General features: G+C 39.5%; 2 long non-coding RNA genes across 2 annotated transcripts in view; one reads left to right on the top strand and one right to left on the bottom strand.

Moving 5' to 3' along the window:
• Positions 1–26,810, top strand: part of LOC144579181 (uncharacterized) — a 386,572-nt gene that overhangs the window by 354,345 nt on the left and 5,417 nt on the right. The window lies entirely within an intron of this gene.
• The window catches only part of LOC103788076 (uncharacterized), a 58,568-nt gene continuing 32,047 nt past the window's right edge, over positions 290–26,810 (bottom strand). The window contains exon 3 of the long non-coding RNA XR_013526150.1: positions 290–2,546. This is a non-coding gene — a long non-coding RNA (uncharacterized LOC103788076). The remainder of the gene's footprint in view (positions 2,547–26,810) is intronic.

Genomic DNA, 26,810 nt, shown 5'->3' with positions numbered 1-26,810 from the left:
TGATTCCTATTAGTATTGTAGAGATAGTATTTATAAATTTCCTGAATTATAAAATTATTCTGAAAGAAACAGGCAGGTGGGTAAATAAACGACTTGGTGATGATTTTTCAGCATTTATTCTCTTATTTAACATTCTAGAGCTCCAACTTTGTGGTAGGCATTGAACCGGGGGCCAAGAATACAAACATAATGCAGCCTGGATTTTGCCTTGTTAAGTTTCAAGTCTATTTGGGGAGGCAGAGGCAGACTTGTGCATAAATAATTACCATGAGGCTTGAAGTTGACATAGTACATGTATAAATAAAGTTTATTGGTGCTGCAAAGGAAAAGAAATCTGCTTCTAAGTTGTTAAAAATATGAAGATTCATCTAATAGTCAGAAAAGGTCATAATGGTTTTCCCCAGATCTTGTTGTTTACAAAATCTGTGACATTTAAACTTAGTGAGAAGAAATTTAATATTCACCAGCAAAGACAAAGCAGAATGTCCATGATCATTTAACCATTACATTTTCTTTTAAACTAACAAATGGCTAAACTGTTTTCTATTCAATCAAATGGTATTTTAGAAACTGTGGTCTACACAAAGGATGTCTCTTGCTGGGTAGAGTAATATAATACATTCTGTGTGGAGTAGGAAACTTTAATGATATATGCAGTTTTGTTATTAAAACTGAGTTATATATTTTGCTCTGCTCTGGAAAATTGTGACCCAGTATAACATATCTTCACATTGTTTATAACTTGAGGAAAATCAACATTTTGGGTTTCCAGTTCACACAGTAGGAATTACATTTGTTTTGGCCAAATATAATTTATATAACTGCAAGGAACAACAAAACATGAACTCTACAGTGTTTTCTTACCTAAAAATAATATAGACCTTGTAAAATGGAAAAGATTATTATTATAAAGAATAAGACAGTAACTTAAAAGGCTGAAGCTCATTTTACAATACTTTTTAATGCCTGTGCAAATAGGCAGACACCTGTGTCCCCATTTTTCTTGACCCCAGCCACAGGAGTGAGATTCCACATGGTAATAAATAACTTTGCAAGTAAAACTTTGAAATATAATTTGCTTGAATAAGCCGAGTCCTTCCATGTCCAAAAGTCATTTCCAATATGACTTCTTAAAATGATTCAGTACTCTTTAGTGCTCTGCCCACAAAGATTTGTTTGTAGGTGCTAAAAGCCTCTGGTCCATCTTACTAATATAAGAACCCAAGGCCGGGCGCGGTGGCTCAAGCCTGTAATCTCAGCACTTTGGGAAGCCGAGACGGGTGGATCACGAGGTCAAGAGATCGAGACCATCTTGGTCAACATGGTGAAACCCCGTCTCTACTAAAAATACAAAAAATTAGCCGGGCATGGTGGCGCGTGCCTGTAATCCCAGCTACTCGGGAGCCTGCAGCAGGAGAATTGCCTGAACCCAGGAGGCGGAGGTTGCGGTGAGCCGAGAGCACGCCATTGCACTCCAGCCTGGGTAACAAGAGCGAAACTCTGTCTCAAAAAAAAAAAAAAAAAGAACTCCAGTTAGTGAAGGGGCCATTATGGATTCAAGAGTTGAAAATGAATGAATGACTGAATGGGTATTTCTCACTAAAGTCAACTAACCTATTCAGAAATTGACTCTATTGCCTCATTTTCATAATAAAAATATCCCATTCTCAAAGATATGGGAATAAGATTTTTAAAATATTCAAATTTTTTTCAATGGGAGATATGCAAGAGTCAATTGAATGCCTATTATAAACCTATTGAATGCATATTATTAAACTGCTGATTGCAAAATCAATCACACAAGTAGAATAAAAAATAGTAACATTTTGGGGGCAAGTATTTTTTCAGGAACTAGTTCATTGTATCCTATTTAATCCTCTAAAGTCTAACAATTCCATGAAGATGGGAGAATCATGATTTTACATGTGAAGAAGCAAAGGCTCATAAATCTTTTGTGATGTGTTCCAAACCACATGGCCAAGTGAGTAATGGAGTTGACCACAGACTACAAGTCTTATGATTCTACACACCACACTTTCTACTGCACCACTGAGAATCTACTGGGTGAAAACTACAGGCTAGTACCAGTCACAGCATAATCAGATGGCTGATGCATCTAACATTCCTACTTGCTAATTCCGGTGTAATTTTCGACTTGTTACTTTAAACCCTATTATCTGTTTTTAAATGGAATTTAAATCGCATTCAATATTATTAGTGTTTGTACTTGTATTAATTTTTCTAAAGCAATACATTTTTCATCTTTATTTAGCGAGACAATCCTAAGGCATCCTAAATGATGCTGACTTGCTTCTCAAGAGAGGACATGAGTCCATTTTACTTTTAAAAAGTCTGTAGCTTCCTCAGGCGTTGAATCATCTGGCTTGGGGCCAGACACTAGAGGGTGCTTTAGAAATATTATTTGATGATGAACTCGGATGTTGGCCACTTGCTTTTCAGAATTCATTCCTGTAAATCATGGCTTTGAAAACTTGTCAGTATTTTGCTTTTTCTTTTGTGGATTTCTTCAAAGGGAGAAGGAATGTCTGAAAAGTAAATATTCAACAGTCATAACTACATCCCAAGGAGGGTGGAATAAAAAATCTTATAGATACTTATAGATATATAAATATTTCTGTGAGATAAAAAGAGAACCCTGTGGATAACTCACCAAGATCCTACTGGAACTTTATCAGTCGGCAGGGCTTCGTCGGAAGAAAGTGGATTTGTGAGGGGACAGGAGAACATGTGTTTCTCCCCATTCCACACCCTCCTTTTCTGGGAGCTCGCTATAAACAACCACTCACATTTGTAGGAGACATTTCATTTTTTTAAAGAGGCACTTTTACACATATTACCCCAAGGGATATTTACAACAACCTATGTGGTGAGCATTACTATTTTTATTCTATAGATAAAACAAAAGCAAATAACAGGTTTAGTGATAATAATTAACTCACGTACATCCAGAAAGAAAATTGGCAGAAAAAGAATTTAATGGTAAGACTTTATTCTACAATGTGCAGTAACCTCATCGTTTCTTCATATATAGTTGATGTAACTATACTTCATTCTTTTCACCTTCAGATTTTGTCACCAAATATGTCCTTCTTCCATTTTTATTCTTTTATTTTCTCCTTAATGTCCTCTAAACTTAAAAAATAACTAAAATAAAACACATGAACAAAGAATAAAAACCAGAAGTCATGAAATATAAAAATTTCATGTCTCTCCTGACCTCAAAAAAATAGCGTAACCTGCTACGGGAGCTAAACAAACAAACAAAAAAAGTCCTCAGAGGACTTACATTTTGGACTCAGCAGTTCACAAATTTTTTAAGGCTTATCTGCTCTCATAGGCTGTGTTTAAATGGCTGCATATTCATTGCATCGAACTCTTGTCGCTGAAGCAGAGCTCCGAGTGAAGCACAGCTGAGGCACAGAGTGTGCTGCTCTCAGATTCCAGAGGAGTCAAAGCTCTCACTGGGAAGATTTAAAAAGGCTTCTTAAGAGAAAAGGAAACAATCCTTTTTTCTAGACATATTCATTTTCTATGATAATAGGATTTCAAAAGAACACTTGAGCTTTGGTAATAGCAAAGCCCCCAAGTCAGTGAAGCTCAGAATATATGCAGAAAACAATAAATATTTAACTTATTGGAGGCTCACTTGCCTGAGGAAACCATGAGGAGAAGAGCCTGGCAAGCAAGCTTTGAGCTGTGTTTTAGAGCAGATCTATCTCAGAGCTTTCTGAGCCAGTAGAAACATGAGCGTCATCCACCAATAGTAGCCATGGGCCACTTGTAGCTATTGGGCACTTGAAAGGTGATTGGTTTGAATAAAAAACTGCAAGTTTAATTTAATTTTAATATTAATCTAAAAGCCAGATGTGACTAGTGGCTACCATTTTGGACAGTGCCAATCAAGAAAGAGTTGAATTACAGAGTGACAGGTTATCACAAAATTACAGATCTACCCATGGGAAGCAGACACCGCCTGAAGAAGAGAGATGAACTCAGAGAACCTGAAGAGGCCAACGTAAGAAAAATATAAGATAGGTGAATTGAAAATTGGGATTAAAGAAGATGCCAAGGTTGTAACTGACACATTTGTGAACTGCTGAGTTCAAAATGCAACTTACACTCATTTAGTTGGTATGAATAAGTTTGTTCTCCATCAAATTTATGGATTTCCAATGTCAAAATGATGTCCATATTTTCACCTCTCAGTCAACATCCAGAACCCAGCATTATGCCTCACACAAATATATGTTGTGCATGTGATAATTTCTGACAAACGCAACCATAGCTCTGTGTTAATGTTACAGTTAAATTAAATATCTAAGATGGATGAAAGTGGCAAGAGTTGGATATGGTGAATATTCACTCATTTAAACACAATACATGTAAACAGGTAAACCTTTAAAAAAAGTATTGTTTTTTTCTGTATGTATGTAAATGTGTTTGCATGTGTGCAAGTGTGTATTGGTTTATTCTCTCTCAAATTTTTATTTCCAAAGCACTTGCAATTAAAATACATTATCTGTATTAGTTTAAACCCATAAGAAACAATTTTCTCATTTCAGCTTCATTAGATTCTTAATTATAGATAAGGAATCCTATAAAGTTAGCCAGTGTTCACTCCTTCATTCTATGAATTAAATTGATTGTGAAAAACAGAAATTGTTTAAAATAAAAACAGAAAATTAAACCTCTCCAGCTGTAAGGAGTCGATTCCCCAAAGGGCTTAGAATCAAAATATTGAAATCACAAATAAAATCTCACAGTAAATTTAGTAAAAAAAATTTTTTCCTATAATATTTTGCATAAGAGCAAAGAAAAAGAATAAAACAGTAGCAGAAATAGCAATGTAAGATCTCACCTTCAACACAACAATTCTAATCACTAGTATCTCTGTATCCGCAAATGGACTCATCACTTGGCTGACTTCTCAAATAAATCTTAAATTGTTTATGGGTCACTAAATCCTTATATGAAGACATTCTGGGCATAAATAGGCACCAAATAAGCTTCCATGAAGTGTGTTATGGGCCAGTAGTCACTCAGTGACCGGGCTTCTCTTCTGCATGCTCATATGACATGAGCAAATGCACAGGTAGAGTTTCAGAAAACAAACAAACATTGAGAAGTTACTTTTTCCTTCATGTTCATTCAAATGATGCCTGGGCTAAGTATGTTTGATGAACCCAGAGTGGATTTACCCAGTTCTCCAAGCAAGGGCTCTGGGTATTCGCTCTCTCTAAAAGTCTCATTTTGGAGAATCCTCAATTCATCAATAACCCCTACAGCTATTACCAAAACCCTCCCCCTCCTTTTTTTAAACCTGAAAAGAAAGTGAAGCCCAGCTGATGAGGGTTATTGGTTATCTTTGAAGACGGAACTATAGAGATTTGTATTCTTATGCATTCTTTGTCTCACTGCAATAGAAATCCTTGAATGTCCAGGGATATTATGCTCTAGCATCTTAATCCTCTTAAAAACTCATTTGCCTTATCCAACATTTATTTGAAATGTTGGCCCCAGAACTTTGAAAATGGTTTTAGTCTGGATCTTCTATTTTAACTTTATTGTGTTTTTAGGACTCATTTTTGAGTTTTCTTACACATACATAATGATCCTACATTTTTCTACATATATATTTGAATATAGGCAATCAGCCCTATAAACTCAGGAAAATAAAGCAGTTGTTGATATTAATTTATTAATTAATGAATTATCATTCAGTCACAGAATCCTAAGATCTTAAAATTAAAATTGACCTTAAAGGAAGCTACCTTAAACCATTCTTACAAACAACTGTACTATTACAAGTACTGAATGCCTGGAATCAGAAATGGGAAGAATGCTTCCTTGTTCATGTTTTGCTCCTTTTATTTTTTTTCCAAATGTCCAAGTAGCCAAGTCTCTGGTATGTATCATAGGAACAGTCAATTTTCAGAGTGAAGTCAAGTGAAAAGTATGCAGATGGCAGTGTAAATGTTAGGAAAGTTTGGGGAGAAATATGCCAACTATGTGCTGTTTTGTTACAGTAACTATAGAACCGTCTCTCTAATGCCACGGACAAGACCCTTGCCAAATGGAATACCCTATTTATAACCCTATTGGGAAGAGGAAATGGTGCCAGGAACAAGATAAAACTATTATCTGTATTAAGAAAAATACTTAAAAGCATGTTTGCATTGGAAAATAAATGTTAGTGGTTAAGAAAGAAAAAATAATGGTAGTTGTAGATCTGGATGTTGAAACCTGTTGCAAGACTATTAATTAGTCATCGTCTTATCTTTACTGCCATGTCTCTGCCAACTTACCTGTTTGAAGTCATAAAGGGAGCTCATAAATGAACTCTTTGGGAGATATGTAGAAAATAAACAATTTCCCCCACTGGGTAAATAGTTAAAAAATCTCCCTGGGCCCGTATGTTTTCCCCCTGTTGGCACTGTTGACTCAGTGCCCATGTGGGATGTATTCCCAAACTGTCCTGCTGCTGGCAATGTTTCCAATGCCAAGTAATTAGCCTGCAGTCCCAGAGACAAAGAAAAAATAGCCAAGTCCAAGGAAGCGTCATGAGCATATGGACCCTAGTCACAAGAGTGTCACACTGGGAGGGGCTTGGACATATGCCATGGGCTGCATCAGGACATATGCCATGGGCTGCATCAGGACATATGCCATGGGCTGCCACCCCAAATTATTCCCTCTTCCCCAGGACCCAGGGGAATAGCTTGTTGAATAAACAAGAGACTGAGAGGGCTAAACTGGCACCAGGCCAGGGTCCCTTGCCTTCCCCACTGAATCAATGAAAACTTGGCATATACTACATTATCAAGGAGCAGGGAAGCATGAAGGCATAATCTCATTGTCCCTCCTGTGTTTTATCACTTTGTCTTTTCTCCATCTACTTAACTGACTTGGTAGAATACAAACACTCTATCATTTGCAGTCAGACAAAGTAAGGGTTGATCTCTGGTTCTTTTGCTAGCTCTGTGCCTCTAAAGGGAAAAAAAAAGTAACTGACATAAGTCTCAATTTCTTTTTAGTAAATGATACCTACCTTACTGGTTTGTGGAAAGGTTTAAAAAGGTGATATGTAAAATGCTTTGCACCATTTTTAGCACATGGTAGGCAATAAATGTGAACTTGTGTATGGCTAGAGGCACACATTAAACACTGGATAGTCCAGTTAATTACCTCATAATATTATTTAATAATCAAATTCATTTATTGAGTTATATCATAATATAGAATATTGTCCTGTAATTATGTATTTATTAAAATAATCTAATTATTAACCCTATCAAAATTTATGAAAATTCTGTAAATATATGTAATTATTTAAGGCATAATTTCCATGTATTATGTATTTTATACAAACATATTACATATATCACATATATTATCTGTTTTATTTATCATATGTTACAGCTTGTATTACATATTATGAATTTGTATGTATCATGTATATGTCACATTTAATCGTGTATATTTATTTGTACTATTATCAATTTGTTTACATCAATTACAAATTGTGATGTGTAAGCTTATCATTTCATGTAAATAACTTAAAAAATAAAACAATAATCATAGGATTAGTATACCATACATTAGAGACATATTAAATTGTCATACAGAGAATCAGATATAATTATTAGTTATTTAATGACCTTCAATGTACTTAAGCCACAATTCCTCTGGTTTAGAATTATCAGAAGGGAAAAAGGTGAAATGTCATGGGAAAACCATGTGTCTGAGTGAGAAAAGTGTCAATGGAGGCCCTGACAGGTGTGTGACCCTGGGCATGCCATTCACCCTCTCTGAATCTTTATTTTCTTACTCTAGTAAAAAGGGGAGGGAAAATTTATGGACTTAAATTGAAATAATATATGAAAAGTATGCCACACAATGGTTAGCTCATAATTAATCAATAAGTGGTAGATGTCTTGATTATCAAAAGCTAATTATCAGTGTTGTTTTCAATGGAAGTCTGAGAAATAACATTTGAAAAGCAGCCTTTCACTTACTGAGGATTTCTACATGCAGAGCTGGCTACTGCGATTTCTGTTTTGCTTGGGCCTCATTTGGAGAACAGGGCCAGTTGTTCTCACTTTCTAGTGGTTGGAGAATATTCAAACTGATATCCCTTGTGGGGTAAGATCTTGGGGACAAATATTTCTTCTATTTCAAGGTTTCTTAAATTTCACATGTGATTTTAAAAAGCAAATAAGCCCCTTAATTGCTTCGTTAAGCTAGTCAACGCTAATTAAGAAAAGTCAAGTGGAAAAACATTAGAAACTTCTGTGCTTCACTTTAAGCCTCTTCTCTTTTGCCCAAAATATGTTTTGCTTTGCTTAAGAAAGGGAGTTTGTGATTCTCTGTGATAGAATCCACTCTGACCTCCTGAGTTCTGAGCTTGAAATTGAGCTTCAGTCTTTGGGGGTTGATCCTGTTTATTACTGGTGAAACATGATTTCCAAACCCCATGAAAAAAATGCCTAAGTTCCTTGTAAAGTAGCACAGGGGGTAACCCAAACTATTTTGATGAGTTAGAATTCAGCAAGCTTGAAACATCAGTTTCTTCTCCTTTAATACAACATAGGTGCTTAAGAACAGTGAGCAAGGGATCCCATGAGGTAGCTCAGCCTCAGAGTGGGAGCTCATATGTGAACATGTGCGTGTATGCACGTGTGTCTGCACCTTTGTATGTGTTTGTGCATCTCTGTGCACATATGCGGTGTTGGGTGTGCAGTAGGAAGCTTCTACTTGTCTGCAAGACAAATAGGTCCTAAATTCAGCCTTTTGCTCTTCTTCAAACATTGGGGCAGTTATTTCTCTTAGTTCTTCTGAAGCTTATAAGAAAAATGTGAGGTTATAATTTTCCTAGAACTAACTAGGCCATATATCTGGTTATATCAGCTCTGTTAGAATCCCTCAGATCTAGAGAAAATGATGATGTAATTCCAGTAACCTGCCTTAACTCTCCTTTATTATAGCAAATAGCTTCTATATACTGAGAACTTACTCTGTACCAAATGTTGTTTTGATATTTTATAACCATGGCCACATGTAATTCTCAGATGTAACTCCTCAAGATACATATTATTTTCTCTATTTAACTGATAAAGATCTCAAGGCTAAGAGAAACAAATGGCTCATGGACCCAGAGTTGGTAAGTTGTTAAGCGGGGATTAAAACCCCAAGATGCCTTCTGCAAACTCAGTCTGATTTCCTTTATACCCCTTTGTTGAAAAGCCTCTTTGACTGTAATCCTCTGAGTCACACCAGTAATCTTCCCTGGTTCCAGATGAGAAAAACCCAAATTCCTCTTCACTCTGTAAATACTGCATGGTACAGTGCCTCTGCTCAGCCTGCTCAACATGCAAGCATCCCCCGAAGCTCCATGATTGGTTCTACCCACAGCCTTCAGGAACTCAGAACATGTCAATCCCTTCACAGGATTTTGGGCTGCTTAAGGGAGTCTGCTGGAAAAGCAAGAAATACAGAGAACTTGGGGACCGAAGTCAGAAGGAATTTTTCCCACATTGACACTTGTGCTCAAGAGACTAGACCTGAATTATTCAGGAGACCAGACCCTTGAGGCATCAGCTCCCTTGGATGGCCTTTCCCATTGACTATGGATGAGTGAAAAGGATAAGCACCTTCCCTTCATCAGAATAAACTCAACAGAGCCAAAACCATAAGACAGTCGATTTTGCAGGCATTGAAGCATGCTATGAGACACTGTCATGCCAGACCCCTATTAACTTCAGTAGGGATGGAAATGCGTTCAAGAGGCTAGAGAAAAGATCTGGAGCCAGGAAAGAGGCCTATGGTTTTATACAGGAATGGTCCAGTGGTGGCAGGCTGGACAGGAGAACCACAACCACTGGCAAAAAACGTACAGTTTATGTAACATCCTCACCTAGCACCCTCTCCCCAGCAACCTCCACAGAGAACCCTAATTTCTTAAATTATTGCTGTCAAGTTCATCTGCTGTACAGGGTCATTCTCAGGGTATGCTTAAGTTAAGCTATTGCTCTCAGATGAGTCTACCATACAGGCACCAATTGCATGGGCCCATTTGAGGAATAAAAGCTCAGTATGTCTTGAGTGAAGAAAAAGTGTGGAAGCCTTTGTTGGATGTATTGAAGTATCCAGTGCATAGGGTCCAAACAGGTGCTATTAACTCAGCACTGACCAGTCCAATGAGATTGCAAGTGTTCAGTCTACTTGGTGAGGGATGGCAGTGGGCACCTTCTGCCTATGGTAGGCATGCTCATGGGGGTTGAGAGACCTGACATCCACTAGACTCTTGTGTACTGATGAGCTACCTCTGTTTCCTTTTGGCCCAGGACTAGTAGGAAAGATAGTTCTAGATTTCACTCATAGTGGGTCTGAGCCAGTGGATAGTTCCCTGGCCTTGGACTGAACAGGATGAAGTCTGCAGGGAGTGGGTGGGAGCAGTGCCTGTAGCTCTGGTGCTTCAGACACATGTAAATTCTCATGAAAACAAAAGACCTCTGGCTAGGAACTGAACACAGATAAACAAAGGCACAAAGTGTGCACAATTAAAAAGACCACAGCTTTTGTGAAAATGCTGACTTTAATTAAAATAAGCAACTAAAGGAACAAAACAACCCTTACATATTTCCTTCAATTTCTCAGTGTTCTGGAGATTCATGGCAACTGATTATGAGCCTAAAAAATGTTATCAGGTAGTTATCAAATAATTCCCATCAAGAATATGAGTTAGCATCATGAGATTCTTTCCAAACATCTTTAATGAGAGTAGAATGAGGTCTTTGTAATAACAAACAGCTTTTGATATTTCTATGGGGGCCTATTGCTCTAACTGCTCACAAATCAAGGGCAAGAAATCAAGTTTAAGTAAGAAGAATGTGTGATGGATGTTTGGGGAATTGGAGCATGCAACACACATGAGTCTAAGGATACAGGTGTGAGAGGCTGTTGTAACCTAGGTCACAGTTCAGAAGGTGATCTACCCCAGAGCACCTGCCAGTCAGATAAAGAATCCAGGCAAGCACAAGGCAGGATATTAATACTCCCGATAAATGAGCTGAGAACTGTGGTCCTGGGGGCCCTGAAACACTCAACAAAGTAGGAGCTCATGACTAAGAAAAATGCAAGGGCGGATCCCAGTTCTAGGGACAAGGTCAGAGGGATTAGAGATGTCAGCAGGGTGACCTGGAGAGTGCCAAACCTGAGACCTCACTGTGGCAAAAAGTGATTAGAATCTAATAAGAGTGCCTGGGTATCAGACCCAGTCAACAGATACTGACAAGAGTTCACGAATAGTCTGAACTTCACTGATCTTCACTGTCCCAAAGACTGAAGTGGTGCAAGTCTGATAACCTTGCCATGAGCAGAAGTGGTGTGAGTCCTGGGTACCTTCAGACCTCCTGGAAGCTCAGAAGATTCAGCCTTAAGAATATGAAGGGGGTTGAAAATTTCATACATTGACACACTGGAAAATCATCACTCCCAGAGCCTTTCCATGGAGGCTCTCTGGAAAGCAGAATGACCCCATTCTAGAAGCAGCAGATGAGTATGACAAAGGCCTGTGGAGAAGCTAGTGTGAAAGGAACTGACATGAGGACAGTTACCAACTGGTGAGAGAAAGTCAGGTCTCAGCTGCAAGGGCACTATTTGGGCAGGTGAGACCACTAGGGCCCTCATCAGAAAAGGTCCAGGTCAGCCACCAATTTTGACATTTTGAATCCAAAAATGTTCCCATATATGACATTGAAGTGTGTCCCTGAAGGTGGCCCCAGAAATGGCCCAGATGAAGTCCTGGAAAGGCCATGGAGGTCCTCCTCTTTTGTTTCCTTCTTTAATGTGCTCCAATCACCTTGCTCTTCCATTGAATTTCAAATCAGGCCTTGTGCCTTCACACCTCAGGCCTTTACCCTAAGACTTCTCTTTGCCGGGAATGCCCTCGTTCCTCTTTCATGATTTAATTTCCATCCCGCCTTTGAAATAAAGCCTGTCTTTCTTGCTATTGTGATTACTTTAGCTTGCAGTGATTCTTCCTGGCTCTAATATCTGAATCTTGTGTTCAATGATCATTCTTAGGTAGGTTTTCCTAAGCCCACTAGACAAAAATCAGATTCACATTAAACTACAGACTAAAGAGCAGGAAGAACCCCTAGAGATCCCCTAGCCCTACTATTTCTGTTTAGGTGAGCAGGCAAAAGGGTAGAAGGAAGGAGTGATTTCCTTAAAATCACAAGAGAGTCAATAGCGAGAATGCATAAATTCATGTCTACTGACTCTCAACTTGGGATGTCTTCCATAACCTTTCTTTTAAAATTTTTTTTTTTTTTTGCCCAAGTAGTTTAACCTGAGATGAAAACCCAAAAAGAATCATATTTCCACAGAAGTGATAAGAAATTAGTCAGGGCTCCTTTCTGATGTTTCAGCAGCTATGAGTCTCACTGAAGGTCACTGTTTTTGCACCTCAGGGTGAATAATCGATTTCTGAATGGGCAGGAGGAAACTGAGGCTAAGTGAGGCTACCTCTGGAAGAACTGGAAGCCTTCCCAGGAGGGAAGAGAAAGAGACCTACAATATCAACCTGGAGATTTCCTTCTTTGTTCCTTTCACGGCCTTCCTCACTTTACGTGAGTTCTGGGATATGACCGTGCTCAGGGGTAGGGAAAGCTGTAATCCCCAGGGCCTCACACTATAAACTTCATTTCCTCCCTTTATTGCAGTTAACGGCCCATGCCTCTATTAATATTTTTGCAAATTGAGATCCCTAAAACACATGTTACTGTTAATTTTAACCTCATGCTAACTAGGATGTGGTCAAACGTTCACAACAAATTCCAAGGATATTTTGATATGCCATGGAAAAATGCATTTAAAGGTGGCTCTGGGGTATATATTTTTTTAAGTCTACACATTTTCATTCAATTCTTGCTATTTAGGAGCAGGCAGGAGTTAACTATCTTAGGTGAGGAGGAGCCATGATACAAAGTGATTCAGTTATGATACAGGAGTGATAAAAAGAAGCCTCCACCAGACCAAGAGGGACAGTCAAGGAACATCAACTTTTTGAACTTACCATAGTAAAAATCTGATGTCAACAAAACAGTTATACATTTTTTCCTACATGATCACTTTACTTAGAAACACTTCACCATTCTACTAACACAGTTTTTCATTTAGGCAAAAGCGTTAGGTTTTATAAATTTAATGAGAAAAAAATGAATTTTCCCACCTCCACAATACCAAATACATTATCATGGAATAGTATCACAAGTGTGACCTCTAAATCTGATGAGCCAGAAATAAGAAACTCACTCTCTCCCCTCCTTCTTCCTTCCTTCCTTCCCTCCCTCCCTCCTTCCCACCCTTTTCCTCCTTTCCTTCTCCCCCTCCTTCCCTCTTTCTCTTCTTTCCTCCCTCCCTCCCTTCTTTCCTTCCATCAGTCCCTCCATCCCTTCCTCCCTTTCTCCTTCCCTTTTTCCTTTCTTTCTCCCTCTCTCACTCCCTCCCACTCCCCCTCTTCCTTCCTCCTTCCCTTCCTTCCTCACTCCCTCCCTCCCTTCCTTCTTTCCTTCTTTTCCTTCCTTCATTTCCTTTCCCTCCTTCTCTCCTTCCCTCCCTCCCTCCCATTTGTCCATCCCTCCTTTCTTCCTTCCTTCCTCTCTTTCTTTACCCTCTGCTACCTCCCTGCTTCCCTCTCTTCCCCTCCTCTCACATCTCTTTCCATACTCTTCCTTCCTTTCATATCCTTTTTCATCCTTCCTTCCTTCCATTTACTCAACAAATATTTTCTATCTATGTTGCCAGGAATTGCTCTAGCCATTGCAGATTCAATGATAATCATATCCCCAGAAAACATTAATCAATGATTACACCTCCGAGATGAATACTCTTCCCCAAGAACATCAATCTATTCAAGGCACACATCTTACAGAAAGATGTGAGAAAACTTCCAGCTATAGAAACTAAAGCTGGCAGTGACCATTCTAGGAATAATTAAGTCAACAAACTTCTGCTTTTTTAGTTTGTTTACCCAAATGATTCTTTAGTTTCTCTCAATTTTAACAATAAGTTGAAGTTTACCTAAATCCTAATTGCCTCAAATAAGGAGATGGTGTGGTATAGTGACATCATTTTTCTCCTCACAACCAATTATTATTCTGAGAAAGATGAGGGAGTGCAGAGCCACTGGTGAGAAGGGCATCCACCTTCCTCTGCCTCCTGCCCTTCTACAATGCCAAGGTCACACCTCCCTAAAGGGGAGACCCTCCTCTTCCATATATGTTCCATTGATCTTATTCTTCAACTTCCACTGCTCTCTCTCCGATTATTTCTTACCCCTGATTCTAATAGAGGTGACAGCATTCTCAATACCTAAGTGCCAACTTCTCTCAATACATTCAATAGCAATTCCATTATTTACGGAGGAAAAAGTAAATATTCTTCCTACCCCTTCCTACCCTCTTTGTGAAATAACCATGCTGTCTCCTTATGATCAAGGTATATTATAAGTGCCAGTGCAGGAAATCTTTCCTTTGCCAGCTGCTCTACTGGCGCCGTGGGTCCAAACTGATCAGCAGTGGTCATAGCTTTAAGTTCATGAGTCCTGTATCTCCTGGTAGAAACAGCCCTCAGAATCTAAGGTTTCAAGAACAAGAAACAGAAATCTCCCAAGTAGGTCACTGGAAGTAATAGTGAGGCCAGCCCCAAGTTCCCCCAAAGGACTCAATAACAACAATTCATTCCTCTTTTGAGAAAGCCAAGATCCCACCTTGCGCCCTCAGCCCAGTGACTTCCTGGGCATACAGATGCTCCAGCCCCAGAGAAGGGCTGCTGCAGGGCTGGCTGAGATGCACATGAAGCTCTGCCCGAGAGAGAGGGAGGGAGGGAAAGAAAGAGAAAGAGAGATCTTGAGAGCCCACAGCTGTGTGGGGATCTGGGCTTTAAACCCCCTTAGCTGAAGTCAGCAGCCCCCCAAGTGTCTCAAACCCGCTGCTGGCCTCAAAGCTCAACTCCCTTGGCCAAGGCCCCATATCACTGTAGGACATCCAGGGCTTCAAAGGAGGGCCCCTCGGAGCAGCCTCCTCCTCCCAAACACTTCTTGCCAAAGCACAGCTGAGGCAGGCTTGAAGCTAAATATTTGGATTGAAAGGGAGGGAGAATGCAGCTCCTCTGAGGGGTATTTTACCCAAGCCGTTGGGAGAGAACCAGCTCCCAGCACAGGCATGCTGAGCCCCACAGCATTGGAAAGGACTGGAATCGCTGTGCAGTCAGCTGTACCATGTGCCTGCAAACCTTGCAGAAAGACAGGCACTGCAATGCACACAGTGATTCCTAGCCTGCCTCCCTCATCTCATTTCACCCTTTTCATGACCTTCTGAATCTGCAGGATGCAATGGCTCTTTTCTTGGTATATGAAGAAATCGAGCATCTCCACAAAGGGGAAGGGACATTCTCAATGTTGAATACCAAACAAGGGCTTCAGACTGGACTATAAGTTGGGCCTTCTGAGGGCAGGATTGACCCCTTCCTTATCAATCTGGGATTTCCGTTGAATAATAATAATGCCCACGATAAATACACAATGATATAGGGAGGGGAACAGAGCATGGTTTTTGGAGACAAAAGAACCAAGCTCAAGATTCCATTCCAGCCTTTGTAGGCTCTGTGACCCCAGGCATGCCACAGTCCACCTTATTAAGCCACAGTTCATCTGGAAAGTGGACACAATAATGAAGTTCCTCCCTACCCCCATCACTCGACTGCACTGGGGATCACCTGAGCCAGTGGGCATTTAAAAAGTCCTTTTCACCTGTATGTGCCCTGAACCTGGGAATGATGGTAATGGTGATTATGCCGAAGAAACGATCATCACAGCCTGAAAGACACTTGGAGCAGAAGAGATCTTCGACATCTTGCCTGCCCCCTTTATTTTATAAATGTAAAAACTAGTTTGTTTAAGTCAACGGAGTAAAACAGTAGCAGAGCCAGGCTTAGATCTCCCAGACCTGTCCTGTATCATCACCTTTCCTTTTTTCTTCATGTTCCCAAACACTTAACAAGCATGTTTACTCTCTGGAGAAGTAGATAGGACAGATGATATGTCCCAAGTTTATGAGTGAGGAAATTATGACACAAGGGTTACAAGAATTACGTCAAATGGCATGATGAGTAAGGAGTGGCCTGAGGTTCACTGTTAATTTGGCAGAAGTAATTTTATTTTAAAATGAAAAACAAAAACAAAACCACTACACTCACACCAAACATTTGCCATCCAAACTGTTTGAAGGGCTCTCTTTCTACAGCTCTCTGCCCATTGCAAGTATTCCTTTTACAACAGCCCTGTCACATGGGCTGCCCACGTTGGCTTAAAGAGGTCCTGTGTGGTCCTCATCAGACAAATAATTCCACCATTAAACACCCCTTACTTCAAGCAACTGCCTGCTGCATGCAGGGGACTAGATGTATCGATTGCTAGAAAGCTCTCCCATGTACTGGAGCAAAATCTGCCTCCCCCTCACTAGTAGTCATTTTGCCCTCTGACTTCACTACAATGGACCCATGCAACTTTGCTACAGAATTTGACTATGCAACCATTCCCTTCTTCCTAATGCTCCCTCCTTCCTTGTGTCCTGGTAATCAGGCTCCATGTTCTCCTATCCCTCTGGCTTAGTCTTTTTTTTTTTTTAATTTTTTATTGGATTATAGGTTTTGGGGTACATGAGCAGAGCATGCAAGACAGTTGCGTAGGTACACACATGGCAGTGTGCTTTGCTTTTCTTCTCCCCTTCACCCACATTTGGCATTTCTCCCCAGGCTATCCCTCCCCACCTCCCCCTCCCACTGGCCCTCCCCTTTTCCCCCCAATAGACCCCAGTGTTTAGTACTCCCCTTACTGTGTCCATGTGTTCTCATTTTTCATCACCCACCTATGAGTGAGAATATGTGGTGTTTCATTTTCTGTTCTTGTGTCAGTTTGCTGAGGATGATGTTTTCCAGATTCATCCATGTCTCTACAAACGACACGAACTCATCATTTCTGATTGCTGCATAATATTCCATGGTGTATATGTGCCACATTTTCCCAATCCAGTCTATTATCAATGGGCATTTGGGTTGATTCCAGGTCTTTGCTATTGTAAACAGTGCTGCAATGAACATTCGTGTACATGTGTCCTTATAGTAGAACGATTTATAGTCTTTTGGATATATACCCAGTAATGGGATTGCTGGGTCAAATGGAATTTCTATTTCTAAGGCCTTGAGGAATCGCCACACTGTCTTCCACAATGGTTGAACTAATTTACACTCCCACCAACAGTGTAAAAGTGTTCCTTTTTCTCCACATCCTCTCCAGCATCTGTTGTCTCCAGATTTTTTAATGATCGCCATTCTAACTGGCGTGAGATGGTATCTCAATGTGGTTTTGATTTGCATCTCTCTGATGACCAGTGACGATGAGCATTTTTTCATATGATTGTTGGCCTCATATATGTCTTCTTTCGTAAAGTATCTGTTCATATCCTTTGCCCACTTTTGAATGGGCTTGTTTGTTTTTTTCCTGTAAATCTGCTTGAGTTGTTTGTAAATTCTGGATATCAGCCCTTTGTCAGATGGGTAGACTGCGAAAATTTTTTCCCATTCTGTTGGTTGCCGATCGGCTTAGTCTTTTCAGTCTCATTCACTGCTACTCTTCTCTCTTGCTTCATAAATATCAGCGTTCTGGACGGGACTGATTCACAGCCTCACAGACATGACTCCCAAATATAAATCTGCCCAGACCTCTCTTCTGAGCTGCAGACCTGTACATCAAACAGCTATAAGACATCTCCATTTTGATGTCCCACAGGCATCTCGAATTTGGCATGTTTAAAACTGAACTTTCATCCTCTAATCCCCAGGAAACCTCCTCTATCCTCCTGTATGCTCTTTCTATCCTGTATGCTCTATTATTCCCCATTCAGGCCAAACATCTTTATCCCCGCTCTGCCTTTGCATGCATCCTAATGCCTTAGTTCTATACCACACCACCTCTTGAACCTTTCTTCAATCCCCACTCCTATAGGTTTAGGTTGGACCCCATTTTAGTTCCCTTATAGTATATAATAGCCTTCCAGTTTCCACTATAGACTCCTTGTAATTAATTCAACACAATAGCACTAAAGTGTTCTCTCTAAAATGTGATGGGCTTGGTCACTCTTTCCCAGCTAAAAACCAGCCAATGGTGCGCCACCATCAAAGGATAATGTCCTGATTTTATATCATGGGCTAGGGAATCCCTAATAATCCAGCCCTTGCCTACTTTCCAGGCTCATTTCCATTTGCTTCCAGCAAAGTTCTCTGAGGTCCTCTCACATTAAAGTCTAGTCATTTCCCTAAACAGGCTGTGTTCTCTCTGTCCTCTGGTCCTTATCAAAGTCTTTTTTAACTCCCAGATGTTCTCCCTTCAAAGGATACATTTGAATATTTTCTGCTTTCTTTGTGATGCCTTCCCTATCCCCAGCTAGGTAGAGCTGGTGTCTTCCCATGACATGCCTCCGTCATAGAATATCATATAATATAGCTGGTTGCTATGTGTCTCTTTACTTTGCACTGAGCATCTAGATAGTGCAGACTCTTTTTTATTGGTTTTTGTATTCTACTGCTTAACATAGGCTGGAATACAGTAGCTGCTCTAAAGTTGTTTGCTCAATGGATTAATTAAATAAATGAATGTATGGATATTTGTATTTCATGCCTCTGCACTATTTCACCTTCACTAAGCTTGCCCTAAAATGCTTGGCTATGACATTCTTTATAGTCATCCAGCCAGCTGAACCAGATTTTTATCATTTAAATCTAACTAGAAAAATCTTTCTATTTACATCAAACAGGTCAATGGAGACATGAGTAACCCTAAGAAACTGGATGGAAGACAACTAAACTTTTAAAGAGGGTGTTATCTCCTCTTCACTAATTCCCTCTCCCCAGCACGTTATGTCTGAAAGGGGATTGTTGCCCTGCCCTTCTATCCCTGCTGCAACCATAAAAAATGAGGCAAGCAAAGAGACATTCACTTTCCATGCCCTCCCTTCTTCTTCCTGACAATTCTTTTTCTCTGTGTCACCAAAGTCATCATCAGTGAATACTGCCTACTTGCTTGAACTGTTTTTGTTTTTTGTTGCCATTTAGGATCTCAGATTTATTTCCAACTAGATGATGATCAGCCTAAGATCAGAAGAAGGTGTTATTCTACATTATTCTGTCCTCTGGCCTATACCAACATTCAAAGTTTGCATTGAATTTGGTTTAGTTTTGGTCAAGTTCTAGCTAGATTCTTGTTATGATGTTCCTGCTATACCTGCTGACTTATTGTGTGGTTAAATGGCATAACATAAGATTTAAGCAACATTTTTTTCCTCCTTCTGTTTCCCCCTCATCAACTTGTACAGTTAAGACCATTTGTCACAGCGATTATTTATCATGATGGGATCAGAGAGCAGAGACAATTCTTATCTGTTAAATTTTAAAACATTTATGTTGTAAGACAGAGTGATGTAGAAAGCAAATGTGTTTGTAAGAATTCAGAACTCCTGTCCTCTCCACTTCACCCCAGGCAGTCTGAACACCCACAAACTGGGAAGAAAAAGAAAGATTAGAGAAAGTCACTAGATTTGATACTGGCCTGTGACTTTCCCTCCACCCTGAGTAAGCTCCTGGGAAGGGAGAGACACAGGAACTCCCCACATCAGTCTGACCATTTTGTAGGCATCTTCACCTTCCTCTCAGAAAAAGAGGTGCATAGCTGAGAAGAAAACAGGGGTCGGAGAGAAGCGTTGGAAGCCGGAACAATAGGCACAGTGGCTCTGTGAGGCACACAGTCAGCAAGCAGCCTCCCCGGGCCCTGTGTGTCCCCAGGGAACTAGGAACTAACTTTTCTGTCTTCCAAGAGGGAGAGAAAGCCACGAGTCCTGTGCTCCAGTGACTCAGATGAGAGGGATGGTCACATAGCAGACCATGTGGGCTGGCTTTGCTGCCACTGATAGGAACTCGGGCTCCCTCTTTGTGGGTCAATATTAGGAAGCTGCATGAATCTGACAATGATAAGGCAACACTATTCCAACATGGCACCCAGGAAATAGACCAAGATGGAGATGAGTCTACCCCTCCTACCCCAAAACAAGGTCAAAATTGCGTAAGTCTCTGACTTTCCCACTTATTCCCACCCTACCCCATGCATGGCTCTTCATCTCACATCAGAGCTACCATTTCATCTCAACACTATGGAGAATGATGATGAAGAAAAAAGTCTTGTTGAGTAATAAATTTTCAACCTGAAGTGCTCCCCCGACCAAAACAATGACAAAACTGAGCTGATCAAATTTCTTCTCTAACGGAGAGATGTATGTTTACTGAAAAAGGCAAATTGTGGAAAAAAAATTAAAATTATATTGTTAACTTGTAGAATATAATGATGGCAATGGTTTGCACACCTAAACTTGTAATTATGAAGTTCATGTGTTTTACATACAAATGGAAGTTTTGGTGGGACGATCAGTATGGGTCTGAAATTTCTACAATGGATCTCCTTCTTTCCCTGCAGCAGAACTTCCCAATCACTCAAATTTAAGTCTGGATTCATTTTTGACCCCATTCCTCCATGACCCACATTTAGTTAACCACCAAACCCTGGTAATTTCACCCACACAGTGTATTTCTATACTTCCGGTCTACCTTCATCCCTACTGTTACTCACTTGGGTGACAAGCTTTGTCATTTCTTAATATTAAAATATTTTTAATTGGTCTCTTTGTCTCTGGTCTTCCACTGACCCTGCACTTTTACCAGAATAACTTAAGGAAGGAATAATATGGTTTCAGGACTCTGCCTAACACTCTGGCATCCATAGATTTAATATCAATCTCCTTCATCTGATGCTGAAGTCCACCCAAAGTGAGGTGCTCTATGAATGGGGAAGACAGATTGCCTGACACAAAGCACAGCTGTTAAGAGCTCAACTTTGGAGTCAGACATCTCTGGTTATGTGAATCTAACACTATTTAACCTCATTAAGTCTCCATATTCATCTATAAAGTAGGAAAAACAGTTCATGTGATCACAGAGATGATGGTGATCTCATGTCTAGCATAGGGTCCAACAGCTTAGTAAGTAAGTATTTCACAATTTTTCTATTGATCAGAAATATGTGTTTAGGGCCACTGTGGCAATTACCTTCCTTGCTGCTACAATTACTCCATGCCTGGCCAATACAAAGCAGCTTTCATTATGGCTCCATGGCATGACCTAACCCCCTTTCATACCCACTTCTCCTTCGGTATCTCTCCCTGGGCAGCAGAATCAGATTCCACGTGCTGCTTTATGTTTATTCTGACAACTTTGCCAAGATTGTCTATCAACAGAGAACACTTTGAGCACAACGTTTTTTACCTCTTGACTTTCACCCTGAGGACTTCGAATAAAGTCATTTCCATCAGAATTTTATCAACACTGTTAAATTTCCACTGAAGAGACATTTTTGAGTGAACTCCAAGTTAAATTCTTAATATATGCAACTAAACACATTCCATTTTATCTGCATTTTAAATTATTTTCAATTGATTAATCAACTGTAAATAATATAATTAGGGTGTATCTATTTTTCATTTCTAAAATCATGTATTTTTTGTGGTTACCATTTCTATTACGGCCAATTTTCCTGGGTTGTATTTCATAGCCAACTTGATTCTTCTCTTATCAACAGATTTTATCAACTCTATATTTGTATTCTTTGTCAGTTTTGTGTTGTGATTATTATTTGTACTGGTAATATGTTTATACACTGGAGAGAATCCTGAGGATGTTTATTTTTAGATAATCCATAGAAAATTAAATGCGAGCAATTTTTGAGAAATGTGTAGAGAGTATTTCTTAAGAAAGAGGTAGAACTGAAGAGACAGAGAAAGGGATATGGAGGCAGGAAAGGGGAAGAAGATTCTCCTGAGTTCAAGTTCCAGAGAAATACCAGAAGCGAGATTCCTGGGTGAGTGAATTAATAAAGAAATATTCTCAGGGTGGACCAGTAAAGAAGAGGAGAGAAATGTTTACATTTACAAAAATGTTGAAATGGCATCTGAAGGGATCTACAAGTAAGGTTGCTAGATACAGCTGCTAAAATAGAGGTCTCCAAGCTACGTCTGATTTTTAGATAAATAATCAATAATTTAAAAATATGTCTTATGTAAGGTTTGTTGTCTTCCCTCCTCCATATTCTATCTCTTGTGCTCTTGTAGTGGACAATACAAGAGCACAAGAGATAGAATATGGAGGAGGGAAGAGGCCCCAGCCACTCTTATATCCTGGTTGCTGAGTTCTTAAACACCTAATGGAGTTCAAAGCAATTTGGAGGCCAAAATTTGGGAACGTAATGGATGGTACAAGGACCTATTCCAATGTCATTTGCTCCTCTCCCCAATCTTCAAGTCCAAGTTCAGCTGTGGGTAATTCTTAGACACAATATGATCTTTAAACACACGTATACACACACATTACCGCCACCACCAACAATGTATTCCTTTACTTCAAAAGTAATGAATGCCATTTTAGAAAATTTAGAGAATATAAAAAGTACTTATAAAATATATAAAAGCTAATTTATTATTACCATAATGGTGAATTTTTTCATTCTTTTTCTAGGCATTCTATGTATCTTTCTATGTATTCACAAGTATTTTTTTCTTTTTTGCATTTCTTTTGAAATTGGAGTGACACTCTAAATATTGTTTTAAATACTCCTTTTCAAAATTAATATTATTCTGAGAACTTCCCATCCTGAGGTATAATTTGAAAACATAAATTTTAATGAATGTGCATTATATCACATGGACAAATTATAATTTGTTTATAAATGGCATTGTTTGTACACAGGTTATTCATAATTCATGGTTAATAAAAACAACACTGTATATAACTATGTAAATTTTTGTCAGCATAGCTTATTTCCTGGAGTTTATTCCTCAAGCACTTTACACTCCACTATGGACCTATTCTGCCAACCACTAGCTGGAAAGGTAGAAAGCTGTTTCATTACTCAATGCAACAGTTTTTCTATCAGGATAAGATGGTTTTCACTAACCACAAAAATAATATTTGGGTATGAATTGGAGGGTCAATTTATATCTTCAAATCTCTAAAGGTTATTAAAAGAAGAAAAGAAACAATAAGAGCAAAATGCGCTGGATGGCTCTGAAGGTAGAAAAAGACCCAACTGAAGAGTTATGGGCAGGCAGATTTTAGTTCAACGTGAGGAAAGCCATCCTGAAATTCCTGCGAAGCAATAGAAATGGCTCCCTTGAGTGACAGTGAACTCTGAAAATGTGGTCCCCAGTGGTGGAGGCGGGGCTTAGTAGAATATGTTTAGGTCATGTGGGTGAACCCATCATAAATGGCTTGGTGCCATCCTCATAGTAATTAGTTCACAGGAGAGTTGCTTGTTTAAAGGATCCTAGCACCTCCTCCTCTCTCTCTCTTGCTCCCTCTTACCACGTGGCACTCTAGCTTCTTCTTTGTCTTCCAACATGATTGTAAGCTTTTGGAGGCTCTCACTAGAAGCAGATACCGGCAACATGCTTCCTGTATAGCCTGCAGAGCCATGAGCCCAAATAAACTTCTTTTCTTTATAAATTACCCAGTCTCAGGTATTAACTTATAGCAACTCAAAACAGACTAATACACCCAGCTCTGCCATTTTCTGGCTGTGTGATCTGGGGCAATGGTATAAGTACCCTTTGGGCTTTAGTGCCCTTATCTGTAGAATGAAAATTACTCCTAATGGTAGCTGTGAGGATTAGATGAATAATGTCTGGGTAGCACTAGAACTGTCCTAAACAGTCAATAAACCTTAGCACTTGTTTTAGATGTTGTTATTGTAGATAAGTTTGATTAGGCAGTATAATTGGCTAACAACTCGAAGAATTTGGGAATCTATATTAGTTGTTTGAATATCACTATACTGCTATAGTGATGTCACTTCAATAGACCCTCCCGGCATTCCACAGGGTACACTCCGGTTCTGTTTGTTTCCAGGTCTGTGTCTCACTGTTTACCTTTTTATGAGTAAAAATAACTTCAGTGCCGTTCATCTTGCAAGCCATGATGGAGGCCAACTCTAGCTTTGTAGCTTATCCATGCTGCAATCAAATAGCTGCCTTGTAAAAAGAGTGTTGCAATCTGTAAATGCCCATAAATAAGGATTTGAACATTTATCTCACATCATGTGATTTGGTAAAAGTAAACAGAAAGTCTTTCAGTGAAAGAGTGGAAGTGATGCCTGAGTGAAATGATATAAACCAGGAGAGTTAGGTTGAGAATGTGTGTGAACCGTAAACAGATGAAGGAGAAAAGTGTGGTTGGTACAAGAAAAGTTAGCTTTCTGTATGGCAAGGCAAGGCCAGTTCACAGATGCTGCCAGCTAAAAAAGAATGACCTGCAGAAACTCAGTAAATAGAGAAGGCCTCAGTAGCCTTCTCTGTTTATGTCACCCCTTAAAAACTTCCCATGTCTGCTCTGCGACCTCCTTCCCATAAGTCACCAGGAGGGCATATTAAAACAAAAAGTTATCTTCAATTTAGAAAACCAAAGCTTAATTGGAACCAGGACTGAAGTCCATGAGATATGGCGGGCCACAGAAAATAGAATCACCTGCTAATTCACTGAAGCTGGATTGAGGAAAATAGAACACTAGAGCCAGACATGTCCCAAAGCCGCCCAAGATTAAAGGCAAACTGAGGTCCCACATTACATAGTAGAATGTGAATATTGGAAAATTGTTTAAAAGACAGCTGATTGTTGGAAATAAAAATAAAATTGTTGAAAATAAAAGCTCAGAGAATTTATCAGTAGCAGACTACACCATGGGGAGAAGAAGATAAGGACTGGAGAGGCTGAGGAGGACAGGAACGGTAAACACAGGATAGAAAACACCTTGGTGTGATCATGTTACTCTCAAAAGTCTCCTGCATCTTCTCTTTGTACAATGTATCCCAATATTGCTTAGAATCAAGAAAAGAGGGTCAAAATCACTTTCAAAGATCCACAGACTTACCATGGCTTCTGAAATGTACACCTCTTGTCCAAAACTCTAGAAACTCTTAGCCTTATAATACGGATTTTTCATGTGGAATCTTTATAGTCCCTTATTTTGTTAGTGTGTAGAATGTTGAAATGCCTAAGAGATTACAGTTGGGATTGTTTTTCTACCTATACCCTCAATGGATGGGTTTGGCATGATGCTGGTGAAGAGACCACTTGTTGCCACTTAAGCTATCAGCTCCCATGACCTAGCAGCATCTCATGAATTCTATACTTTATTTTATCCTGTAGTTTGGTCATAAATATTTATTAGAAAAGGCTTGGATTTTGTTTAAAGTAAGCTCTAGATCAACATGTGTATTGTAAGCTTAAAATCCAACTTGCTCTTAGAGACTTTCTTCTAGAAAATACCTAAGAGTTAGATCATAGAATCTGATATATCTTCAATTCAGAATAGTTCTAAAATCTAGGAGAGAGGCTAAAGTCTAGTGATCCCAGCAGCCAAAGAAAAGACTGGGAGGTGAACAAGAGAAGTCCATGGCAAAGGTGGTGATGACAGAGGGGACCAAATCAATGAAATGGCTGAAGAGTTCCTTGCTGAGATTGGTAGAAACATAAAGAAGATGCTTGCGGCTGATTCAGGAGTGATCCCAGAGAAAGGGAGGACAAAATGGCAGGACTGGGCATGTGTTTGTTGTTGTTGTTTTTCTTAGCTTCAGAGTCCCAGTTTGCTGAGCCAGACTTGTCTAAACCACATTAATAACTACAATCGTTCTTTCCTCTTCCTGTGAGGTTAACCACTGATGGGGTCTAGTTAGCCTCCCTCCAACCCTCAAAAAATCAGTGGCACATTTAATGGGTACTTTCCTTCTTAAGAGGTGACTCTGGGAACTTCTCCTGCCAAGTGAAGAATGCTACAAATAAATTTTAAAGGAGGAAAAGAAGATTCCTAAACACATCGTGGGTGAAAATAGTGGGATTAGACTGTGGCACTAGCATAAGCTCCTTTCAATTTAACTCAACCACTTATTGTAAACCTACTGGTATCCCAAGACTGTGCCAGCCTTAATAATTCTGACATGAATAACACAGCAACAGGTTCGCTCAGCACCTTTATGCTCTAAAATTTTTGGGGACATATGTCCTTCCAAGTATTCCCACTTTTAAGAGAAATTATAGTGTGGCAGGAAGACCATGAGCTTAATAGCAAACCCAAATTCTGCTACTGCCGAACTATGAATCTAAGCAAGTTACCTCCTCACTGAGACAGTATCTTCATTTGCAAAGGATTGATTATATCTATTTTAAATCATAGTTATGAAGGTTAACTATAATGTCTATAAAGTGTCTGGCAACTTTTCATGCTTCCTAGGTGTTCAATCAGTGGTGGTTCTCATCATTGCCACTAGTTTCCCTGTGGGCCCCAAGCCCATCTGCTGCTGCTCTTGTCACCTCTAAAACTAGTTAGCCTCCCTCTTGCCATTGGAACTGCCTTTACTCTTGTTTTTGCCACCACTCAAAGGTGTCCCAAATCTTGGAATAGTTATCCCAGGAATTACACTCACTGATGAGACTTTTTCAAAGGCATTCTGGACTTTCAGGTATTATCAGCCTACAGCACAGAACCTTGAAATGAATTACCAGGAATCTACTTCAAGGATAGTCAAGTGAAATTGTTGTATTTCATGTCAAGCATATTTTTTTCTCTGAAATCCCAGTGT

This window comes from Callithrix jacchus, chromosome 14 (assembly GCF_049354715.1).
Source record: "Callithrix jacchus isolate 240 chromosome 14, calJac240_pri, whole genome shotgun sequence".
Lineage (NCBI taxonomy): Eukaryota > Metazoa > Chordata > Mammalia > Primates > Cebidae > Callithrix > Callithrix jacchus.
Note: the sequence above shows the minus strand (reverse complement) of the source record. Positions and strands in the feature narration are given on the sequence as shown.